This window comes from Hylobates moloch, unplaced genomic scaffold (assembly GCF_009828535.3).
Source record: "Hylobates moloch isolate HMO894 unplaced genomic scaffold, HMol_V3 SCAFFOLD_11, whole genome shotgun sequence".
NCBI lineage: Eukaryota > Metazoa > Chordata > Mammalia > Primates > Hylobatidae > Hylobates > Hylobates moloch.
The window spans coordinates 17,493,072-17,516,728 of NW_026652286.1; the positions used below are offsets into that span (position 1 = coordinate 17,493,072).

Sequence of the window (23,657 nt, forward strand, 5' to 3'; positions counted from 1 at the left end):
ATTAATATGAAGACACAATAATGTACTGTACATTTTTCAGTGAGGGTCAATCTTCGTATTAGCAGGAAAACTTATTCTCATCCATTGAGGCAGTCACTTGGAACTATTTCATCAGATGAGACACTAGAAAAACAAAACAAAATCAGCTGTCCATCTCTACTGTATTTTCTTTCCTTAGAGCAATATGGAGCAAATGGCATAGAGTGCTCCTGATAGCAGCTCTTTTAAATGCAGGTAATGGCACTCAGAATATTCCATGATGATGTTCCAGTAAGAAGGCAGTACATTTGGTATCAGTCAACTGATAATGCATGAAGCTAAAAATATTTCCTAGGCTTGATAGCATTTGGAACCTGCATAAAGTAAGCATTTAATAAATACTTACGAATTTGATTTTGTTTGGATGCTGGTTGGCAAGTTTCTAGCATAAAGCGCTGAGAATGATGTGTACATCCAAGTGATTAACAATATATTGATGCTTCATGTGGGCTATGCTGAAAGGATAGTAATCCACCGATGGGCCAGCAGTTATCCCCAGTACAAAATGCAGATGCCAGTTGATTTCATGTCTTTGTGTTTTGGGAAAGAGCAGAATATATAATGCACACACACACAGACACACACACATATAAAGTACTGAAGTGACAGTTTATGGTGTGTTCACATCTTGAGTTTGTGCATATCCTTTGAGGAAAGTGTTGTTGTCCTCATGCTACACAGTATAAACATTGATCGAGCACTTACTCTGTACCAATCATTGTGCTAAATGTTTATATGCATTGTACCACTGAATGCTGCCACCAGCCATATGATGTACGTATTATAATTATTTGTACATTACAAATAAAGAAATGAGGGCCAGGGAAGTGCATTAAAGTGACCAATGTAATAGTAAGTAGCAAAGCATCAATTCCAGACTATGCAAGGAGACTCCAGCTTCCCTCATATTACTTCAGTCACATAAACTTTGCTAGACAGACTGACTCAGTGGATGAGAAGCATCCAGGGACTGAAGGGCACCATTACTATTCAACATCAACATGGTGTGTTTTTTAAAATTTTGGATAAATTCTATTTGATTCTTTCACCAGGAAAAGCAGGACCAACTGGGGAGACTGGAGAAACAGAATCTTAGGAAGAAAATGGAAGAAAAAGATAAGCAAACTGTACAGTGAATCATTAATCCAAGTAGGTGCATTAGAAAGTTAGATACTAGAGAATGAGTTGTCTTTTATTTAAGATATAAGTGCCAAGCTTAATGCTAAGCACTTTATATGTGTCATTTAAATGTATTTAATCCTCACAACCCTAAAAAGTTCTATAATCGTCTCTATTTTAGAGATAAGGAAACTGTGACACAGACAGTTCAAGTATCTTTACCAAAGCCACATGGCTGGTAAACAGGATAGCTGAAATTCAAACTCAGGGTGCTTGCAGTTTTACCACTATGCCATTCTACCACCCACTCTTATCAGAATAAAATCCAGCCCGTTTTAGAATAAATATATGTGCCTCCCCATGCCCTCTATAGTGAATTTTTACTCCTCTGTGTGCATATGTGTACACACATCTGTGTGTAGAGGGAATTGTGCTAAAAGACCAAGATCTGTTTTTCCACCTACCAAAGAAGCTTCCTCATATTAAAACCTGTCATTGTCAGAATGTATGAGGAAAAAAATGGAGCGGTAAGTATTTCTTAGATAATTTAACCATCACTAGAGCATAGACAAGTCACCCCAAATATTCCGTATACTAGCCTGCGTTATCTAGCTTCCTTGTATTTAGATTGGGGTCATGTGACTAGTTCCAGCCAATGTACTATGCGCAGAAGTGAATTGTATTATACATAGACTGAGGTGGAAAAATCTCTTCTGTGAGTACTGTAGGGACTTTATTTTCCAGGTGCTACAGCTAAAAGTTGGTAGAGATTCTGGCAGCATGTGTCCTTGAGTGACTGTGTGAAGCATAGTGTCCTCTGACTCATGTTAGATATTTAGTATGGAAAAGAAATTAACCTTTATTGTGTTAAGTCCTCGAGAATTTCAGGTTCTTTTGTTAGTGCACTATAATCCAGTATATTCCGACTAATAGATATCTCACCTGGAGGGCATCTCAGCAGTGTGCTTGACTTTGTATGATGCCAGACCACAGGGACAGAAGGTATATACAGTGTATATATGTACAGCTGGGATCTTCTGTAACATAATTTTCAGAATTGTCCTCTTTGCTTTTCCAAGTCTTTCAATCCATATCATGACTCTGTCCACTCTGTGCCCCACTTGATCCTCCAGCAGAGCAGGAATAAAACTGTAGCATCTACATAAGTTACCTCCAACAAGACTCTTTTGCGTGGATTTGTTCCCTCCCTTAAAGCAGTTTAGAATTACTAGGTGCTTTCCATCTTTCCATTGCTTTTAAACAAACAGTAACAGAAGCAACAATGACAGCAAAATTTAATACTCCAGAAAATTATATAAAAAAAAACAACAACTACCATCTGATTTTATAGCTGCTCTGGTTGTACTAAATGGCCAACAGTAGCCTCCTTTGCAGACGAGATTGCTAGAATCTGAAATTTTGCCCAAGGAAAATAATTTATGTTATAAAAATCTAATCCTGTATACAATAATAACAATCAAATATAGGAAGCAGTTTGAGACAACAGGTTGATGCTATGAGTCTTCATAAATATTGGTGATTTCTATGAAATTATTTTCTCTCTTTGATAGACCAATGCCCCTCACCGAATCACCTAATATTAGACCAATGCCTTTGTTTCTGGTCCCTTGCTGTCTTGACATTTGTCTGCCACATTCATTAAGGAACCCCAAAAGAGAATGGAGATAATTTTGAATGAGAGAATAGATTTTTAAAGGAGAGAGAAATAATTTACTCCTTTAATTCTACTTTGTTTCTAGAATTATTTATATCACACTTCAAAAATTGCTTTCACATTTTAATCTCAGTTTACTCCAAAATATTCCTCAGAGCAATCTTTTAAGGTGGCAGGGTAAACATTACCTGAAGATCGCTTGAGAACAGGAGTTCAAGATTAGCTTGGGCAACATAGCAAAACCCTGTCTCTATAAAAATAATCAAACAAACAAAATAATGTAGTCAAAGTCATCATCTCAGGGCAGAGAGTTAAAACCCTGAGTGACTTGCCTGTGGTTATATTGAATGGCAGACTTTTAATAAAAACATGTAATTTAAAGCATTCTATTTTAGGTGTCTCTGGAGTCTATTTTTGGCACAGAAAAAGGTAGCAACGTTAGGAGCACAGTGTGGCAGAGACTGCCAATTGTCCCTTGATAGTCAATCTCCCTCTATTCTGCCATAGGAATAGAATTTTTAGGCAGGCATATGGCTGCCCAGAAAAAGAGTCAATGTTCCACCTTCCACCTTCCTTGCAGCCAGGAATGGCCTTGTGTTGAGCAACAAGATATAAGTAGAATACTGTGTGGCAGCTTTTAGGAACTGTAGGAGATAGGTGGCAAGCAACTTTTGTTCCTTCTTTTTCATCCGTTCTCCATACTGCTCCTTGTAATGTGGATATGTTGTCTTGAGCTAAGATACTGAATGGGTGGGGTAGTGACCTAAAAGTCACCTGAGTTGCCGAGGACTTTTCAGAACTACCAGTCCAGCCTTAAACTACTTAAAAGCTTTTTGTCTTCTAAAATCTGGATATTTTCATGCATCTTTGGTGCAGAACTTTTTAGATGAACATACATGTGACATGAGGGATGTTCTGTCTCCATTTCCTTCCTTCTTCTTCCTTCCAGTGCTGGTAGAAAAACAGTCTTTTAGCATAGTATGTTGATGTGTGCTGCTGGAGGTCAGAAGGGAATATTTGGATTGTAGATGCCCAGCTATGAAGAATGCCTGCAGCTATGGAGGAACTAGGAAGAAATATATCTATGACTTTGATCTGAGAGAAGAGAAACAGCAAGCCAGGAGCAGAAGGGTAGAAAAGGGAAGCTGGGGGAGATAAGAGAGAGGATTCCCAAGTGCCGACTCAGTATAGGTCTGAAGTGATCAGGAAAAATGAAGAAAGAATTTAAATGACTTTTTATGTGTATTGTTGAGAGATTAACAAGATGCTTGCTTCCATTACTGTATTGTATTCATCTGCCCTTATGTCTGCTCAGTGCTGTGGGTCTAGGAAAGGGGTTACATAGAGTAGAGCCTTTCTTATAAAATGGACATGTTTGTGGCATTGTGACTGGGGGGACCTCTTAGAAGGAAAATAGCCTGTTGGTAAAATGAGAATTTAAAGCAATATATTTTTTAATGACTAGACTTAGACTGTCCTGACGAGGAAGAACTGTTCCTTATAGTTGGAGAAAGATGTGTGTGCTCTTACTTGGGGTCTTGCTCAAGGCAGATGAAAGAACTGTTTTCTTTGGGGCTCAGTGACAAAGCGGGGCACAGCGTTAGAGGGAGAGGAACATTCTTCTATTTCATCAGGGAAGCCAGCATCCTTCTCCCATTCATGTGGTTCAACACCAGCATTCTTGGCAAGAACTTTGGCATTGATACAGCTGGCGTCATGTGCAGTGAGGACTGCTCTCAAGTAGTTCCCAGGTCCTAGGGAATGAGAGCTAGAGCAAGGGTAGGAAACATGGCAGACATTCAGGGGAGAATGAAACTGACAACTGATTGATGGGCATATGAGTCACCCTTTTGTAGACCTCCTAAAGAGTTGAGGACACTTTGGAGAAGGGAACATTAGGATTCTCACTGAGATGGTGGGAAAAGGAGGGGCTAACGGCCATCAAAATCTGGGCATGGGGTGAGTCATAGGGTAATAGAAAGAGGACTCATCAAAATAGCAGACTTAAGGTTTTTTAGACAAAAGGAGGCTGTACAAAGGCCTAGAGAAAAGTGAGAACACAGCACCTTCTCAGAGCTCAGAGTGCAAGAAATTCTAAAAGGGCATGTGGTTGACAATTGTGCAGCAGAGACCGTGACTTTATGTAGCCACTAGTAAGAATGCCAGCTAACCAACTTAATGGCTTAGCTCTAGCTCCTTTTAGGGATCAATTCTGAGGAGACTCTAAGAGGGTTTTCATTTTTAAAAGCAAAAAGAACCAGACTCCAGTCAATACAGAATCTTATTCAGATTTTAAAATATGAGGTGAATGGAATACTACAAAGTCATATAAAAGAACAAAATTATGTCCTTTGCAGCAACATGGATGCAGCTGGAGACCATTATCCTAAGCAAATTAACACAGGAACAGAAAACCTAATTCCTCCTGTTCTCACTTATAAGTGGGAGCTAAGCATTGAATATACACGAACATAAAGACCCTTAGGATTACTAGAGAAAGGAGAGTGGGATGAGGGCCAAAGGCTAAAAGGCTTCCTATTGGGTCCTATGCTTACTACCTGGGTGATGGGATCAATAGTATCCCAAACCTCAGCATCACACAATGTGCCCATGTAACGAACCTGCACATGTACCCCTGAACTTAAAAGTTGAAGTTTCTTAAAAAATGAAGGCAAGGATGGGCGCGGTGGCTCACGCCTGTAATCCCAGCACTTTGGGAGGCCGAGGCGAGCAGATCAGGAGGTCAGGAGATCAAGACCATCTTGGCCAAGATAGTGAAACTCCCTCACTACTAAAAATACAAAAATTAGCTGGGTGTGGTGGCTCACGCCTCTAGTCCCAGTTACTCAGGAGGCTGAGGCAGGAGAATCACTTGAACCTGGGAGGTAGAGGTTGCAGTGAGCCGGGATGGCGCCACTGCACTCCAGCCTGGCAACAGAGTGAGACTCTGTCTCAAAAAAAAAAAAAAAAAAAAAAAAAAAAGAAGGCAAAATAAAGGTGTTTTCAAACAAACAGAAAAAATGAAGTGAAATTTTTATAACATAAACAAATAAATAAATAAAGTAAATACATCTCCCTTTTCGCACAATGGTATTTTTATTCAGTATCAGTCCTTTTTCCATTCTCAGATCAGCAAATCTCTAATATAATAACAAAAAAGCTAAGTACTTCTATCCCTGAGCAATTTCTTTTGATATGACATTTCTACAGACACTACTATTTTTAAAGGGACAATCCTGAAAGAATAATTTTTTTTTAAAAAGTGCTTTTGGGTGAGTTGGTACATTTAAGGATTAAAAAATATAGGTCATAGGGCTTTTGAAGTAGGTGGAAAGTGCATATATTATAGTCTCGTGTACTATTCTGGAAGATGACAAGCAGCTTAATTTTAGTAAACTAAGTTGACCCTAGAATGATAAAAGACATAAAAAAGGCCATTGTGATTTGTAACTTGAGCAGATAGGTTGTGAGGTAATTAAGAGTGTTTGCCGCAGCAGCACCTGCCTGGTTTTCATTCTTGCCACCCCCTTCCTGCCTCAGGATTCTTCCAGATGTACAAAACAACACCAACTTTTGCACAAGTAGATATCTGAAAATTCTTACTGATTACTGAGAATCTTCTCAGTTCTATATATGGAGAGACTTACACTTGATAACAAATGGCTCTTTCTAGAAACATAATAGTAATAGTTATCATTGTGTCAAAGAGATAGATATCTGTACCCTTATGTTCATAGCAGCATCGTGCATAATAGTCAGGATACAAAAACCACCCAAGTGTCTATCATAGATAGGATAAATGGGTAAAAAAAAGTGTGGTCTGTGTATACATGTTTGTATATATCCTTACATATATGTGTATATATGTACACACACATATACACAGACCACATTTTCAAAATATAATATTATTGATGCAGGAGTTAAAAAGAAATTATTTAGGCAGATAGTGAGAGTAAGAAAGTCCTCAGTAAGGTTTTCCTTTTAATGAAAAGCAGCCCCAAAATAATTTCTTTCTAACAAAAAGCAACCTGTAAAATCGAGCCACAGACATAGATAAGGAAGCTGGAAGCTTGCAGTGATAAATGCCAGCAGCTGTGCCTATAGGAAAAGGCTACCTGGGGGCTAAGCATGTCCAACATGGAGGCTCCATCTTCCCTTTTCCTTGTCAACCATGTGCACAGTAAGGAGCAGACAACATGGTGCTGGCCAAGTGGAGACACTCTTTGCATAATAAAAGATTAGGGTGTGGTGGCCAGCTTCCTCTTGCACTATGTAACCATCACACTTAGTCCAACCAATCTTTGGGCCCTGTGTAAATCAGACATCACCACCTCACTCCTGTCTATAAAACCCTGTGCACTCTGCAGTGGGCCAGAAGTCCCATTCAGGTGCCCTTCTGTCTCCAGGAGAGAGAGAGCTGTTCTCCTTTCTCTTTCTTTTGCTTATTAAACCTCCACTCCTCAACTCACTTCTTGTGTGTCTGCATACTCGATTTCCTTGGCATGAGACGACGAACCTTAGGTATTTACCCCACACAATGATGCCACTTCATTATATTAACATAATAATATTTCTCTCCCTCCCTCTCTCTCTCTCTCCCTGGCCATACACATATATATGTATATGTATATATGTGTGTGTGCATATATATATATATTTAGCATTATGTCCTCCAGGTTCATCCATGTTGTCACAAATGGCAGGATTTCCTTCCTTCTTTTTTAATGCTGCATGATATTTCTGTCTCTCTAGGTGGAAAGCACCTAACAGCAACGTTGTAAGCCAGTGTTTCTCAAAATGTAGTCCCTGGGCCAGGAGGATCAGCATCACCTGGGAAATTGATAAAAATGCAAATTATTGTGCCTCACCCTGGATCTACTAAATCAGAAACTCTGGGGTGGAGTCCAGCAATCTGGTTTTAGAAGTCCTTCAAGTGATACTGATACATACTCAATTGAGAACCAGTGTTGTGGGCAAAGCTCTCTTGGTTTTAAAAAACAGGAATCTACTTAATCTGGCTCAAACAAATATATCTTACTGAAAACCAGAATAATTACAAGTAGCTAAAACAGGCAATCTCTGAAATATTGGTGCCTTTACTCAGAAGTTTATTTTTTGCTTATGTCGTGGTCCCTTGTTGGTTGGAGGACCTCCATGTTGTAGATTGGATGTCTGGAACTCTTGGACTCTAAGGTTACTGTACAAGAGGAAAAGACAGCTGGAGGATTAGATTTTCCACAGTATTTTAAAGTGCCAGGCCTGGCACATGAAAAAATGTTTAACATCACTAATCATTAGAGAATTGCAAATCAAAACCACAATGGGATACCATCTCACATCAGTCAGAATGGCTATTACTAAAAAGTAAAAAACTAACAGATGCTGGCGAGGTTGTAGAGAAAAGGGAACACTTATACACTGCTGGTGGGAATGTAAATTAGTTCAGCCATTTGGGAAAGCAGTTTGGTGATTTCTCAAATCAAACAGAACTACTATTTGACCCAACAATCCCATCACTGGGTATATACCCAAAGGAATATAAGTCGTTCTACCATAAAGACACCAGCATACTTATGTTCATCACAGCACTATTCACAATAGCAAAGACATGGAATCAACCTAGATGCCCATCAACAGTAGACTGGATAAAGAAAATGTTATGTGTATATATGTTGTATACATATATAAATATATATAAATGTTATGTGTGTGGGTGTGTGTGTATATATACACACACACACGCCATGGAATACTATGCAGCCATATAAAAGAATGAAATTATGTCCTTTGCAGCAACATGGATACAGCTGGAGGCCATTATCCTAGGTAAATTAACACAGGAACAAATAACCAAATACCACAGGTTCTCATGTGTAACTGGGAGATAAACATTGAGTACACATGGGCACAAAGAGGGGAACAATAGACACTGGGGCTTACTTGAGGGTGGAGGGTGGGAGGGGGGTGAGGATTGAAAAACTACCTATCAGGTAGTATGCTCACTACCTGGGTGATGAAATCATTTGTACACCAAACCCCAGTGACACACAACTTACTCATGTAACAAACCTGCACATGTACCCCCCTGAACCTAAAATAAAAGTTGGAAGAAAAAATACATAAACAAAATTATTGTTTTGCTGCCAGTAGAGTCTGTGGTCACCTGGGCTGGCACATGGGTAACAGCCAAGAGCCCTCACCTCCCGCCCAATTGATCCAGCCCCTCCAGAGGCTCCCCATTCTATTATGCATAGCCCTTTATTTCTATGTGGACTGAGGCTATAATTCTGCAAAACTGTTGTAATTTATTTTCTGCTAGACCAGTTAGCAAGAGTTCTCTAAATGTATTATTATCATAGGAAAACAACAACAACAAAATAAAGTGCCAGGTCTGGAAGTGGCCTATATCAGTGCTTCTGAGACTTTACTGTGCATCAGAATCACCTGAGACCTTGTTAAAATGAGGATTCTGACTCAGGAGGTCTCAGGTGGAACCTGGAATTCTGCATGTCTAACAATTGTCAAGGAGATGATGATGCCACTGTCCCTTAGAAGCAAGGGCTTATCTCTCTTCTGCACATATCTCATTAGGCCAAAGCCTTCTATTGGTCTCAGCCTAACTGCAAAGGGGTCAAGAGACATAGTCTTCATATGTGATCAGTAAGAGGCATTGTTTCTGCCACATAAGACTGCGATAGCAACCTGCGTCCTAACTCCCAGAACCTGCCTTGTTACCTTACAGAGGACAAAAAAGACTTTTAAGATGTGATTAAAAATCTTGAGATGGGAATATTATCCTGGATTATCTGGGTAGGTCCAATGTAATCACTAGGAGATTTTCCTGGAGTATTTGGGTGGGTTCAATGTAAAGGAGCAATGTGGAGATTATAATAGGGACATAATAGAGAAGGTCATGTGACAACAAAAATAGAGGGAGACAAGCTATGATATTGGAAGCAGAGGCTGGAGTGATGCCACAGCATCCATCATTGGAGTGTAGAAGGGGGCCACAAATCAGTGAATGGCAGTGGCCTCTACAAGCTGCAAAAGGCAAGGGAATGGATTCTCCCCTAATGCTTCAGAAGGAATGCAGCTCTGCCAAGACATTGAATTTAGCACAGTGAGACCTATTTTTAACTTCTGAGCTCCAGAACTGTAGGATAATAAATGTATGATGGTTTAGTCACCAAGCTTGTGATAATTTGTTACAGCAGCAATGGAAAACTAAGACAGTCACTCCCCTCACTCCTTTTTTTCATATCTGTTCCTAGTCTTCTCTCTTAGTGGGCTTTCATTGCGTTTTATCCTGTACATGACTCTGTGATATCGGCTCCAAGTCTATATGCTGATATTTTAGCCCACTTTCTTCCATTTGCTGGAATTTCCATCTCTTATACAGATTTTCAGGTGAAAAGAAATGCTTAGATAAGTTTTAGATAAGTTTATGAATGCACCTCCTCTAGGGTCAGTTAATCTTGTCCTATCAAATATGATCAAGGATTAGGTTCACCTGGTTAATGTCCAGTTAGCAGGAGCTGATAATGGGACTAGTAACTATAAATGTATTGAATATACAAGAAAAGAAAAGAAAAAAGATTATTGTCTCATATTTATTAGTTACTATGCTAGATTCTTTGTGAGGATCAATGCTGAAGTAATGTGTCCAAGGTCTCAAGATAATGTGTGGTAGAATCAAGACATAAACCCTTATCTCACATCATTGTTTACACTTCTGTCTGCATCTGGTTTTCAGAGAACACAAGAGCAGGTTAAACACTCAGAAAACAACCAGCTCTTTTTAAAAGTATAGACAAAGAAAAAAATACTTTGAGTATGTTTGACCTCCTAAATTGCCAAATTAATATGCTATTCACTTTTTAGGCTTTCTCTTACATGACTTTCACATATCATTTTCACTAATGACTACTTTCCTTCTCTTTGAAAAATAATTTTTACTGCACTTTTATTTTATTTTATTTATTTATTTTTATTTTTTTGAGATGGAGTTTCACTCTGTCACCAGGGCTGGAGTGCAGTGGCACGATCTTGGCTCACTGGAACCTCCGCCTCCCCAGTTCAAGCAATCCTCCTGCCTCAGCTTCCCAAGTAGCTGAGATTACAGGCACCCGCCATCACACTAGCTAATTTTTGTATTTCTGTAGAGATGAGGTTTCACCATGTTGGCCGGGCTGGTCTCGAACTCCTGACCTCAGGTGATCTGCCTGCCTCGGCCTCCCAAAGTGCTGGGATTACAGGAGTGAGCCACTGTGCCAGGCCCCTGCACTTTTTAAATTTAACATTTTATCGTGAACTGTTATCCAAGTTATTGAATATTTTTATAAAACTTATTTTCTATCGTTGGATGAACTTTGGCTGATCTAACCACTTTCTTATGATTAAACAAGTTATTTTCATTTGTTTTTCATGATTACAAGGAATATTGTAAACATCCTTAATACCTTATTCTTCATCTGCATTTCTGATTTTTTCTTCAGGTCACATTACTAGAGGTAGGATTGCAGGAAGATATATATATGTATATATGCCCATATTGATATCCATATCCATATCTATATCTACTATGGGGATATATATATTATATACATAAATACACATACATATATATACACATATATACATACATATTCTTTTTTTCTCTCCATCTTGTGCTTACAGGAAAATAGATATTCTTTAAAGATAGTCACTGTAAATTTTCAGCAGCATATAGGAGGGCACTTGTCATCTTAATTTCATCAACTTGAGTGCATGTATACATGCGTGTATATTTGTCAGTTTGTGAGATAAAAAATTATAGTTGGCTTTTTTATAACAACTAGTGAACATTTTCTCATTTGTTTATTTGCATTTTTTTGGAGAATTTTTGGTTCATCTAATTTGCTCACTTTTAAATGTGTGAAAGAATTACATTTATTTTAATAAAGAATCTTTAAATATTAATATAGCCAAATATAACAGTCATTTTCTTCATAATTTTCTTTTAATGAGTCAATGGAAATGAGTTAAAATTCAATTCGAGTAGATTACCATGTGCTAGATTAAGACAAGCAATACTTGGTACCTGCTTTTGGGAAAGTTATAATCCATCAAGATAGAGAAATACATGGATAACAGGCAATAATGCAATGTGGTATGGGCTACAGGATGTTCCGCCTGCTATAAAATCACAGAGAAAGGAGCAACCAATCCCTAGGGTCAGAGCAGCCTTCTCCAAAGATGTTCGCAGATATTTTCTAATAGGTACATGGGGATATATGTTCAGGGGAGAGGTGGAGTGTGATCTTCAAGGACATCTTAGAACAAGAAGACTGCCAGGAAACATAGCTGAAAGGGCTTTAAAACCCAGTTTCTTGGTATCAGACATGTAGCTGAGGTCATCCCTGGGTTTCTTCAGAAGGCGCTTGAGAGCTAATGTCTATAGTTTTCATTTCTTCTAGCACTTGACTATGCAAAGAGCTCTATCAAGTAAATTACAGAAGACAGACCCCACCTGTTCCGCCTGAGGTGCTCAGGTGCCTTCGAATCAGCTGTGGATGAGTCACTGAGCATTCCCTGGTGCTTTGGTGCCTGGAAATGGGAAAGACGACCATGGCTGTGACATTTTGAAGGAATCCAATTAGCAGTTTAGTTGGAACTATCCCGAAGCTCACCTCCAGGCCATTTACATTCTTGACCTTTGAAGTGAGTTGCAGTCTAAATTTCCAAGGTGAGGTGATGGGTGGGAAGCCCAATCTGAAGGCCCTGGCACCTCTGTTTTGACTGTGCTAGGTTGTTATCAAAGGCTTTAGAGAACAGAAATCAAGGGCAGGTGTCCTAATGGGCTCGAGAGGCAGTGAGACGTTGATGATAGTTTAGATAGGTGAGGGTGGTAAGGGGGAAAAGAGCAAAGTATACCTGTGATTCAAACTCATTAACAGGACATTAGGACCAACATATCATATATGACTAGTGTTGGTCTTAAACTTAACAAACCTGTTTCATGAACTTCAAGGATGGGGAACAGTTTTGCCTTGTTATTTCTTGAACAGTCAGCAAGCATTTACTGAGCTGATAAACCAGATCCATTCTAGGCACTGCTTATGACCACGAGAGTTAGACTTCACAGAGAAATATTCTTTAAAATGTAAACTGGCATTTGGAATCAGAAATTCAGGTAGCAACATCAGAGGCTGTCTTATTTCCTTTGTATACTTGGAGTTCTGAGGTTTAAGACTTTAAAACTGCAATTAAGACTTTCAGTTTTTCCTAGGAGATTTACCCCACTGCAGGTGGCTGCCACCAGGTGAGAGATAGAACTAGATATTGCCATCAGCTGTTCAGCCTTCCTGCTCTCTGGCAGGTGCAGCTGAACACGCAGCCGCCACAACCTGGAGCCTCACTGTGCCTACCCATAAATGAAATGCGATGGACAGCAAAAATGAGCCCTATTACTAAATCACAGATTCCTACTGCTGAGAGCACAGTTGCAAAACAAGAAAATACCTAAGTGCTTAAATTATCTATTACCTATTTGAGATGATAACTCTTTGTTCCCTGATAGCATTTTACTTTTATCCAAAGCCCCTTTTCTGCAGAAACTTTCCCCACATTTGCACTGTCTATATTTTGTTAGTTTCCCTTCACTTGTATACCATTAATTTAGATAAAAGTCCTTATTAGACGAATTTACCTAGGTATACTTTTTTTTTTTTTTTTTTTTGAGATGGAGTCTCACTCTGTCGCCCGGGCTGGAGTGCAGTGGAGCAATCTCGGCTCACTGCAACATCCGCTTCCCAGGTTCAAGTGATTCTCTTGCCTCAGCCTCCCAAGTAGCTGGAACTACAGGTGTGTGCCACCATGCCCAGCTAATTTTTTGTATTTTTAGTAGAGACGGGTTTTCACCTTGTTAGCCAGGATGGTCTCTATCTCCTGACCTCATGGTCCGCCTGCCTCAGACTCCCAAAGTGCTGGGATTACAGGTGTGAGCCACTGCACCCAGCCGGTATATGGTTTTTGAAGATTCTGTAAATCCATTTTGGAATAAAGTGGGGTGCAAATAGTTAGTGGTGCTGTCTCTATGTCAAGCTCTGGCTCTTCCAGGTGTGGACAGACACTGAATGCATCTAAGAATCTCTGGCCCTTAGAAGAGATACCAGGAAGAGCACACATAGCCAAGGCTGAGAGTGGGGCTTGGGTGATACTCTAGGATTCTGTAACTCCTTCCTCAGAAGAGCATGGTATATGCACTACAGTGTTTAGGAAGTTGGAAGGGTCCTAGTGTCAGGGCCCTTCTGCCATCCTTGGGGTCTTAGAGAAACTACTGAAGAAGGAACAGAGAACAGGGCTTGTCAGAGGTGGGGGAGCTTTTGAGACAATCTGTTCCAGTAGAACCAATTCCTGCAAGTAGGCTTCTCCTTCTTGCTCAAGGCCTGTGGTTGACGTCTCAGTCAATCATGATGTCTCCACTTGCCTTTGTCCATTGAATCTCAACACTTCCTGAGAACCCTTCCAGGCCAACACACCAGACAATAACCCTTGTAGCCAAGATGGAGGGAGACGCCTGCTTAGGTCTCTCTTTGGGAAAGGACTTGCAGCCTGCCTGCCAAGAGTAGAGTTACTAGCAGCCTTCAGCTATTAGGTCCTTCAGGATCTGTCACGGCTTTTGAGTTGAGGTTCTTCCATGGGCATCTCCTTTCCAATGCTTGAGCAGGGCTGTGGTGCAAGGACCCAGCCATTTCTCTCCAATGTGGGACACCTCTAAAGGACAATCTGTCCTCCAGAGCTCCCAGATAGGCAAGTAAAGATCACTCTCCCTGCCCATTCCTTCCTTCTCTTCATTTCCCTTTACAGGTATCACTCTCTAATAAATATTTTGCATCCCTCTCTATCATGTCTGTACCCCCAAAACCCCAACTAGTTATAAGTACTAATCAGCTTAGCAAGAAAGACACACCAACATTTATGGAACATTTGTGTACTAGAAATTATTCTAAGTAATCAACATGTATTCTCTTTTTAAATCCTGGAACAATGATATGTGCTAGGTACTATTATTATTTATATTTTAATGATGAAGAGACAGGCACAGAGGACTTTAGTGACTTGTTCAAGGTCAAACAACTAGGTGGAATCAAGATTTAAGTGTCAACAATCTGACTCCAGGGCTCCTAATTGCTTTGCTGAGCTGTCTTATTTGCCATTCCTAGGCTAGCTTAACCACTTTACTCATCTCTTGCTACTACTATTTAAGCAAGGAGATTTACCCTTGGGGTAAACAGTTGGTATATATCTGGGAGGAGATGGGTCCTTTCGTTCTTTTTCCGGTATTTCCAGCTCATGGTATGTTGCCTAACACATAGCAGGAGCCCAATAAAGTTTTGATGATGGATGAAGAAAGAAGAATTGAAAATCCTATCATCCTGACTGAGATAAAAGAACATGGTAGGAAAAATGATAGTTTACTGTGAAGGAGGTGTGGTGACTGCATATGGGGTAGGTGTGACAGGAAAAGAGATAATTTATAGACTGTAAAAACTCTTTGTGACTTATGATTTTAGATTCACTCTAATTTCAGCATAGCATCAGCCCTCATTATTCTGGCTGGTGTGCCAATGTGGGAGAAATTATAAAGCAGTTAATTCTAATTTGTCTGATCCTTAAGATCCAGTTGTGTGAATCTATACTTTTCTTTAACCAAAACAGAACAGTATCCTTTAAAACTTAACTGCGATGTTGAAGGTTAACAGGTATCTCTGAGAAGAAAGTTGTCTTTGTGTTTTAAAACATTGTTGGTAGTCATTTAATTACCTTCTTCTCATCCTTATTCTGCAATCTGTACTGGGTTGGTAACTCTGTAGGTACTGGTTTTATAATTAATATTATGTATTTAGTAGGCAATAAATTTTTATTGTATTTTAATAAATTAACCTTGCAAACTAATGCGGAAAACTATAATACCATAAGTGTAGGGAATAATAGAGTCGATACCTTAAAGATTATTAAAGGCAAAATGTTTTTATCTCAAAAAAGTAAATAAGTAAAATTCAGAAATGCCCTAGAGATCAACCCTAGGTGGCTGCTTAGGGATGGAATTTCTGGGGTTCTGCTAATGAAATTAATTCATGATGTTCTCTCAGTTTGCACACTTATAAATTTATATGGTGTTATAGATGTGTCTTTGAAAGTGCAACCCCTTTTGAGACCTGTAATGACAGAGCAGGTATGAGTTTCAGCTGCTCTTCTGTGGCTTCCTTTTTTTAGTCTTCTCACGGCTGTCTTAACACATTTGTTGTTCTCTCTTCTGGGGCTATAAACACCCAGAGAGTAGAATCTATATATTATCATTGTTTCTCCAGCTGTTTCCTAATTGACTTAAAATTATGCACTTTTGTAAACTTTTGTTGACCAGTTGAAAAAGGACAGCCTGAGGTATCTGAGGGGATTCAGGTTTTGGGACTGAAATTCACTTTTGTGTTTCACTAGCTGTGTGACCACAGGCCACTCACTTCTCTGAGTCTCTGAAGCATTTTAGATTGATTAGAAATAATATTCTTTTGTTATAAGGTTATGTGAAGATAGATTCATAGGATATATGTATTATCTGACTCATAATAGAGACTTAATATTCATCCCTTGTGTCTGTTGTAGAAATATTGTCTTAAGGCTTTACTTTAATTGTATTCTTAATAGTCAAAAAAGTGGTTTTCCCCTTTAAAGAACACACAGGAGATCCACTTCCTCTTTGGCTACCTTGTTTTTCTTTCACTGATTTGTCAATTTCCATCACTGATAGTGAAGCTTTTTGTGCTAAGGCTCTTCTCTTTATAGTACACATAATAGGAAATGCTGCAACCAAATCCAAAGGGACCAGAACCAAAAACGAGACTTTCTAATTTGAGATTTGACACCAATTTCAGCTGAGAGTAAGGTTTGGTAAATATTTAAAATGGATTACATTTCTTGAAAGGACTTCTACTGAATTTTATAAAGGAAAGATCAAAGCCTTCAGGTTTAAGTTTGATTCTACATATTTTCTACTTATAGTGAAATCCTCTGAGTCTTTTTATCCTATAGAAAAGTTTTAATAAATCCTTGCTGAACCATTTCCACTAGAGAATTTGTCTCTATTACAGTGAGGAGACTGGATATTTTAATTCTCACAGTTGATTGAATTCCAGTTCCAGAGTATCTAAATACTCCATCTTCTAGAATATCATCAATTAGTTAATTATATTTCATGATCCTAGTTTATATAAAATTCATACAAAGAAAGCATTTGACTAATTTATCCTTAATACCCTTATAACATTGTTCTAATAGTACAAATATAGCCTAGAATGTAGTAATGATGATAATAATGAATGCAACATTGGCCAGGTGCAGTGGCTCATGCCTGTAATCCCAGCACTTTGGGAGGCTGAGAGGTGGGAGGATTGCTTGAGCCCAAGAGTTTGAGACCAGCCTAGACAATATAGTCAGACCTCTTCTTTACAAAAAATATAAAAATTAGCCAGGCATGGTTGCATGCACCTGTGGTCCCAGCTACTTGTGAGGCTGAGGTGGGAGGATCACTTGAGCCTAGGAGTTTGAGGCTACAGCGAGCTGTGATCATGCCACTGCACTCCAGCTTGGGTGACAGAGGAGACCCTGTCTCTGAAAAATAAACTTTCTTTGTATCTAAGGTTTTTGTAAGAAAATGGTGACAATAACATTAGCCAAACTATCTCAAAGCATTGTCACCTGTGTCAATGGACACAGAAAGGTTTTGAACAACATCATACAGAACATATTACAGTAGTGAATGCTTTAACACCCTTACTTCACAATAGAATTCCAATTTGATTTTGATAAAGGCCTTGAAGGAAGCAGTACCCTATGTTATTTCTACACATAATCACCATAAAACGTTGTAGAAAAAAATTTGTATACAAGCCAACAACCTGATACATCATCCTCAATATTCAGAGATTAACATGTTAAGAAGAATGTTGACATTTTCAAAAGATTAAAATATTAATAATTTAATTATTGTCTGTGAATATATTTGGGAAATATGTCATCAAAATCAAACAAGTCATTCTTAAATCTTCAAAACCCAGTGTGTGGCAGGTCTAATCCTCCTGCTAAATGGTTAGATTGAACACAAATAGGGAGTGAGGATGGTTACATTACTACTGACCCTGAAATAAATATCAAAGAGCAGAGTGCTATTAAATTCCAGACATAATAATCCACTGTTCAAAACTACCTGAATCCTGAGTAACTGTTTCTCCTTGTAATAAGCAACCACCATTAAAGGGGATACAACACGTCTGACAGATGTGAAAGCCACTAAGTCATCAAAGAAAACTTATCCCTTCCCCCAAACAGGTGAGTCAATAGCATCGACATTTTCAAATGTCAGCTGCTGGATTATTATTTAATTCTGTTTGGAGCAAAACAGCATTAGTTCATTGCTTCAAAAAGTCATTTTCTGAGCACCTGCTAGGTACCAGGAAACATGGCAGGCTTCAAGGGGTGCCAACGATAAATAACATACAAGATTTTCCCTAAAGAGTCCACAGCCCAGTGCAGCAGATAGACGCATGCAGAAATCAACTTGGTATAGAAAAATTGCTAAGGGTTGTGGTGTCCTTGAAGGGTGTGCAGGATGAAAGGGAAGGGCATTCCTGTGTGAGGGGGTAACATGCACAAAAGGAAGAGACCACAGAACTTTGAGTAAGAGCTTGGGAACAATACTGTGTCACTAACGCTGAAGGATGCTGAAGGGTACTAAAGGTACATAAAGTTTAAAAGGGAATTAGAATCATACTGTGGAGGGCCTTGGATGATAGGCTGAGCTTATATTTTGTTTTATTGCCAGTGGAAGCCATGGTGGGAGGTTTGAGCTGAGGGTGGAAGTTTCATCCAAGAGGGGCCTTAGACGGGTTGTTTGTAGGGTACATTTTCAGGACCTGCAGTTTGACACTGTTGACCACCCTTCTTGAAACTTGCATGTCCTCATTCTCTTCTAGTCTTCCTCCTGCTGCTTGGCCCACAGCTTCTCTATCTCTTTCTCAGGCTTTTTCCATCTGCTTCCTTCTATCATTGACTTTTCTCATGCTATGAGCTCTCCTAGGGTGAGCTCATTCATATTTATAGATGAAAGACTCTTAACATATTTACCTCCCAGCAAGTGTGCTAAACTGAACTGCAAAGTCATGTTTCTGATAACCTTTAAAAATATCCCCCCACCTGCCCAGCATGGGTAGGCTTTGCTATGGGCTGAACTGTGTCCACCCTACCCCCCATATTTGTATGTTGAAGTCCTAATCTGTATTACCTCTGAATGTGACTATATTTGGAAATAGGTTCTTTAAAGAGGTAATTAAGTTAAACTAAGGTCGTTAGCTGGCCCTAATCCAATATGACTGGTGCTCTTAGAAGAAGAAGAGATTAGGACACAGACACAGAAATAGGAAAGACCATGTAAAGACACAGGGAGAAGGTGGCCATCTACAAGCCAAGGAGAGAGGCCTCAGAAGATTCCTTTTTTCTTGGACTTCTAGCCTTTAGAATTGTGAGAAAAATAATTTCTGTCGTTTAAGCCACTCAATATGTGGTACTTTGTTATGGCAGCCCTAGCAAACCAATGTGGACATCTTACACTTAACATATTTAAAATTAAGCTGTGGCTGGGCGCGGTGGCTCACACCTGTAATCCCAGTACTTTGGGAGGCCAAGGCAAGAAGATCACTAGGTTGAGAGATTGAGCGTCCTGACCAACATGGTGAAATCCCGTCTCTACTAAAAATACAAAAATTAGCTGGGCGTGGTGGTGCGTGCCTGTAGTCCCAGCTACTTGGGAGGCTGAGGCAGAGGAATCACTTGAACCCAGGAAGTGGAGGTTGCAGTGAGCGAGATCATGTCACTGCACTCCAGCCTGGTGAAAGAGCAAGACTCGATCTCAAAAAAATAAATAAATAAATAAATAAATAAATAAATAAATAAATAAATAAAAAATAAATAAATAAATAAATAAATAAATAAATAAATAAATAAATAAATATGAAGCCCTACCATCACCTCCCTCCCAGGCAGTGAAAATCAGGCACTCACAGGGATGAAGTCCAAAGTTCGAGTCTAAGGGCCAGTAGAACTCTCTCTAAGGCATTTGTCAAGACAGCCGGATGGAAGAGGGTGTTATGATTTCCTGGACGTTGTACTGATTTGGAAATCAGAAATAATGTCTGGTCAATTAAAAAAAGTAAGAATATATAATCATCTAGAGATAGATAATAAAGTCACCTGAAATCTCATCACATTCATATAAATATTTCCCAACCTTCTGCCATGTAAACAATATGCATTTTTTTTTTCTGGAAGACCTGATAAGTTACTATCATACTATTCTTTAACCTTCTCATATGTCAGACTTGTAAGTCTGTACAAGAAATCTAAGATTTGTTTCCAAGCCAGCGTCATCTCTTGCTTGAATTGCTGCTATAGCCTATTATCATGTACCTATTTTTTTCTTGCTTTTCCTGAATTGCCCATTGAGCAGAGTGCTATTAAAAAACGATGATAACTTATTAGTGTAAAATATTTTCTTGTTCCCTTCCTTACAACCCCTTCCCTCAGCCCTCCATCCATTGGCAGCCCATTGCATTTCAAATAAAAGCTACATGTCTTGCCATGATCACAAAGCCCTCACAACTACCTTTCTAATCGCATCTCTCATCACCTTACTTGCTATGCCTTGGGCTAGTTCTTGGTTCTTGCAGTATTAAAAGGTCTCCGGGCCTTTGCATTTTCTGATTGTTTTTTTGTGGAGTACTATTCTTATTTTTTGAACGACTTGATTTATTATTCACATCTCAGAACAAATGCTACCTCCTCAGTGATGTTTGTCTTTCTGTCCACCTCATAGAAAACATCTTCTGGGTCACTTTTATCACATTCCTTTGTTTTATTCCTTCAGGCTATTTAACATTTACTGAAGTGAACTTGTTTTATTTCTGTCTGCCTTCCCTAGAATGTACTCTCCATGAGGGTAGTGACTTTGCAGGTCTTTAGCTTCTAGAAGAGTGCCTAGCTCATAGCCAGCACCAACACACACATACTTAATGAATAAATACAACCTCCTTTTTAATGTGGAGTTTAGATTATCTTCTTATTTGTAATATTTCCCAATAAGGAGATATCTTAAGTATGTAGAAAAAAGTGTACTATTAAAAAAACCCTTTATACCCATCAACTAGTTTTATATTTCTTAATATTGTGCCAGTTTTGTTTTTTATACAGGTGTTTTATTTTTCTGAAAGATGAAATATTACAGTTTTAGTTGACAGTCTCTACGGAGTTCTTTTGATCCCATTCTCTTTCCTTCCCTCTTGGAAGTGATCATAATCCTGAAATAACTCTTTGATATCAGGTATATTAGTCAGGGTTCTCCAGAGAAACAGAACTGGTAGGATAGATCTAGATATTTAGATATGGATATATAAAAGAGGATTTACCATGAGAATGGGCTCCCAGGATTATAGAAGCTGAGAAGTCTCACAATATGCCATCTGCAGGCTAGAGAACCTGGAAGGACAGTGGTGTTCAACCTGAGTTCAAAGGGCTTGAGAACCAGGGGGTTTGTGGTGTAAGTTCTGGAGTGTGAAGCCTAAAAACCAGGAGTTCTGATGTCCAAAGGCAGAAGGTGGATGTCCCAGCTCAAGAGAAGAGAGTACATTTGCCCTTTCTTGATGTTTGTTTCATTCAAGCCCTCAAAGAATTGGATGATGCCTGCCTGTATCAGTGAGGGAGGATCTTTACTCGGTTTATGGACTCAAATGCTAATCTCTTCTGAAAAGACCTTGACAGACATGCCCGAAATAATGTTTTACCAGCTATCTGGGCATCCCGTAACCCAGTCAAGTGGAGACATAAAATTAGTCATCGCACCACAGAAAGGGAATGATTATTTTTTATAACTAAGAATATAAATTGCCTTCAATTTCTGTAGAGTTTGCAATTATGCAAAGCTTAACTATTTTTGGCAGAAGGGGAGTCATACCCTGATTCAAGAGTTCCAGTGGTAAGTGGGCAAAGAGCATACACCACTTTCCATGCTTTCCTTTGTCAGTCCTCAGAGCTGGCCTCAATCAGTGGCCACAGTAATAGCAGCTTGGCTGCCCTCCTTCAGATGCTCTCTGAGAGAGATTTGTGAAGTTCTAAACTATTAGCATCCAGCCAGCACTGATTATCCACTTATTCTTGCAGCCAGAAGAAAGCAGAAGAAGAAAGCAGGAGATTCTGGACTTAGACTTTTGCCCACTAGTTGGGTTTGGGCACATCACTTAACCTCTCTCGGCCTAGGAGATAGTCTCCTTATCTCATAAATGGTAATGGTAACCTTCATCCTTTATATCTATTTTAAGTACTAATTCTTATGCATGATTTATTCATGCACCCTAGCCTCTTCCCTTTACATGTAGTATGCCTCTGTTTGGATGCAACTGGTTTTAAGTGCCCTAATTAGATTCATAGAGCTTGCAGAAATGAATAATTGTCCCAACACCCTTGTGACTTGTAGGTTGCTCAGAGTCAGGCAGATATTAGACCATGTCTTTGCCAAAGATTATTTACCTCCTTATCTCCCCGCATTGTTGCTAGTTTGTTTCAGGGCAGCAATATACCCAGCTCCAAGCAATGATTTATGATTGGGCTGATCTAGTCTTGATAATGCTATTACTGTTTACTAGATTTGCTACCTTCCCTTGCAGCTAGGTATAGCTGTATAACCCAGTTTCCAGTAAGACATAAAGTCAGATTGGCAAAAGGGATGGAGAGGCTTCGGGGAATGGGGAACCTGAGTCGTTCGTAACATCATCGAGTAGCTGAACTACCCTGCCACTAACTCCAAGCTTCTCATTATTGAAAATCATAAGCCCATAGCTATTGAGGCCACTAGTTTTTTGGTTTTTGTTTTTTTTTTTGACACTTGCAGCTAAAAGCATTTCTACCTAAAATCAGTTTTCTACTGATGCTGTAACAAAATATCATAAACTTAGTGGCTTGAACAACTCAAACTTATTATCTTACAGTTCCAGAAGTGCAAAATGGTGTCAGTGGGCTAAATTCAATGTGTTGGCAGGGCGATGTTACTTTCTGGAGGCTCTAGAAGAATGTTTTCATGCTTTTTCCTGCTTTCAGAGGTCACTCACATTCCTTGACTTGTGGCCCCCTTCCTCCATCTTCAAAGCCAGCAACATCGCATCTCTCTGTGCCTCTCTTCTGTGGTCACATCTTTCTTTGATTGCTTCTATTTGGCCTTGTTCATCTACTTTTAAGAATTACTGCAATTACATTTGACCCACCTAGATAATTCAGGATAATCTCCCCTATTTCAAGGCCATCTGATTAACAATGTTAATTCCGATGGCAACCTTAACTCCCCTTTGCTATGTAACCTAACATAATCACAGGTTCCAAAGATCAAGACGTGGGCATCTTAGAGGTGGAGGAGAGGGCATTCTTCTACCTAGCACGGTGCCCAATGTTATACTCTACTATAAAACAACGACAGTAGCAGCAACAAAAATGGAACTGCTTCCTTGTGTAGTATTGCAGAGTTGTGGAAGGAGAGATGATCTGGTGTCCCAAGGCTTGAGTCTTGTTCTTGGCTCTGCCATTAAATTGGGCCGTCTACTTTCTAGCCCTGGATTTCATTTTCTTCATCTCTTAAAGAAAAAAATTCTCTTGACCATTAATTTTCAAAATTTTAAAGTAGCAAATCCACTTCAAATAAAATAGAAAAACATGAAGCCTCTATAGCTAATGTGATAGTGTGATTTAT

At 39.2% G+C, this 23,657-nt stretch overlaps 1 long non-coding RNA gene across 1 annotated transcript in view; it reads left to right on the forward strand.

The window, feature by feature from the left end:
• The first annotated feature begins 1,169 nt into the window (after nucleotides 1–1,169).
• LOC131384534 (uncharacterized) overlaps nucleotides 1,170–23,657 on the forward strand; it is a 107,387-nt gene continuing 84,899 nt past the window's right edge. The window contains exon 1 of the long non-coding RNA XR_009215464.1: nucleotides 1,170–1,188. This is a non-coding gene — a long non-coding RNA (uncharacterized LOC131384534). The remainder of the gene's footprint in view (nucleotides 1,189–23,657) is intronic.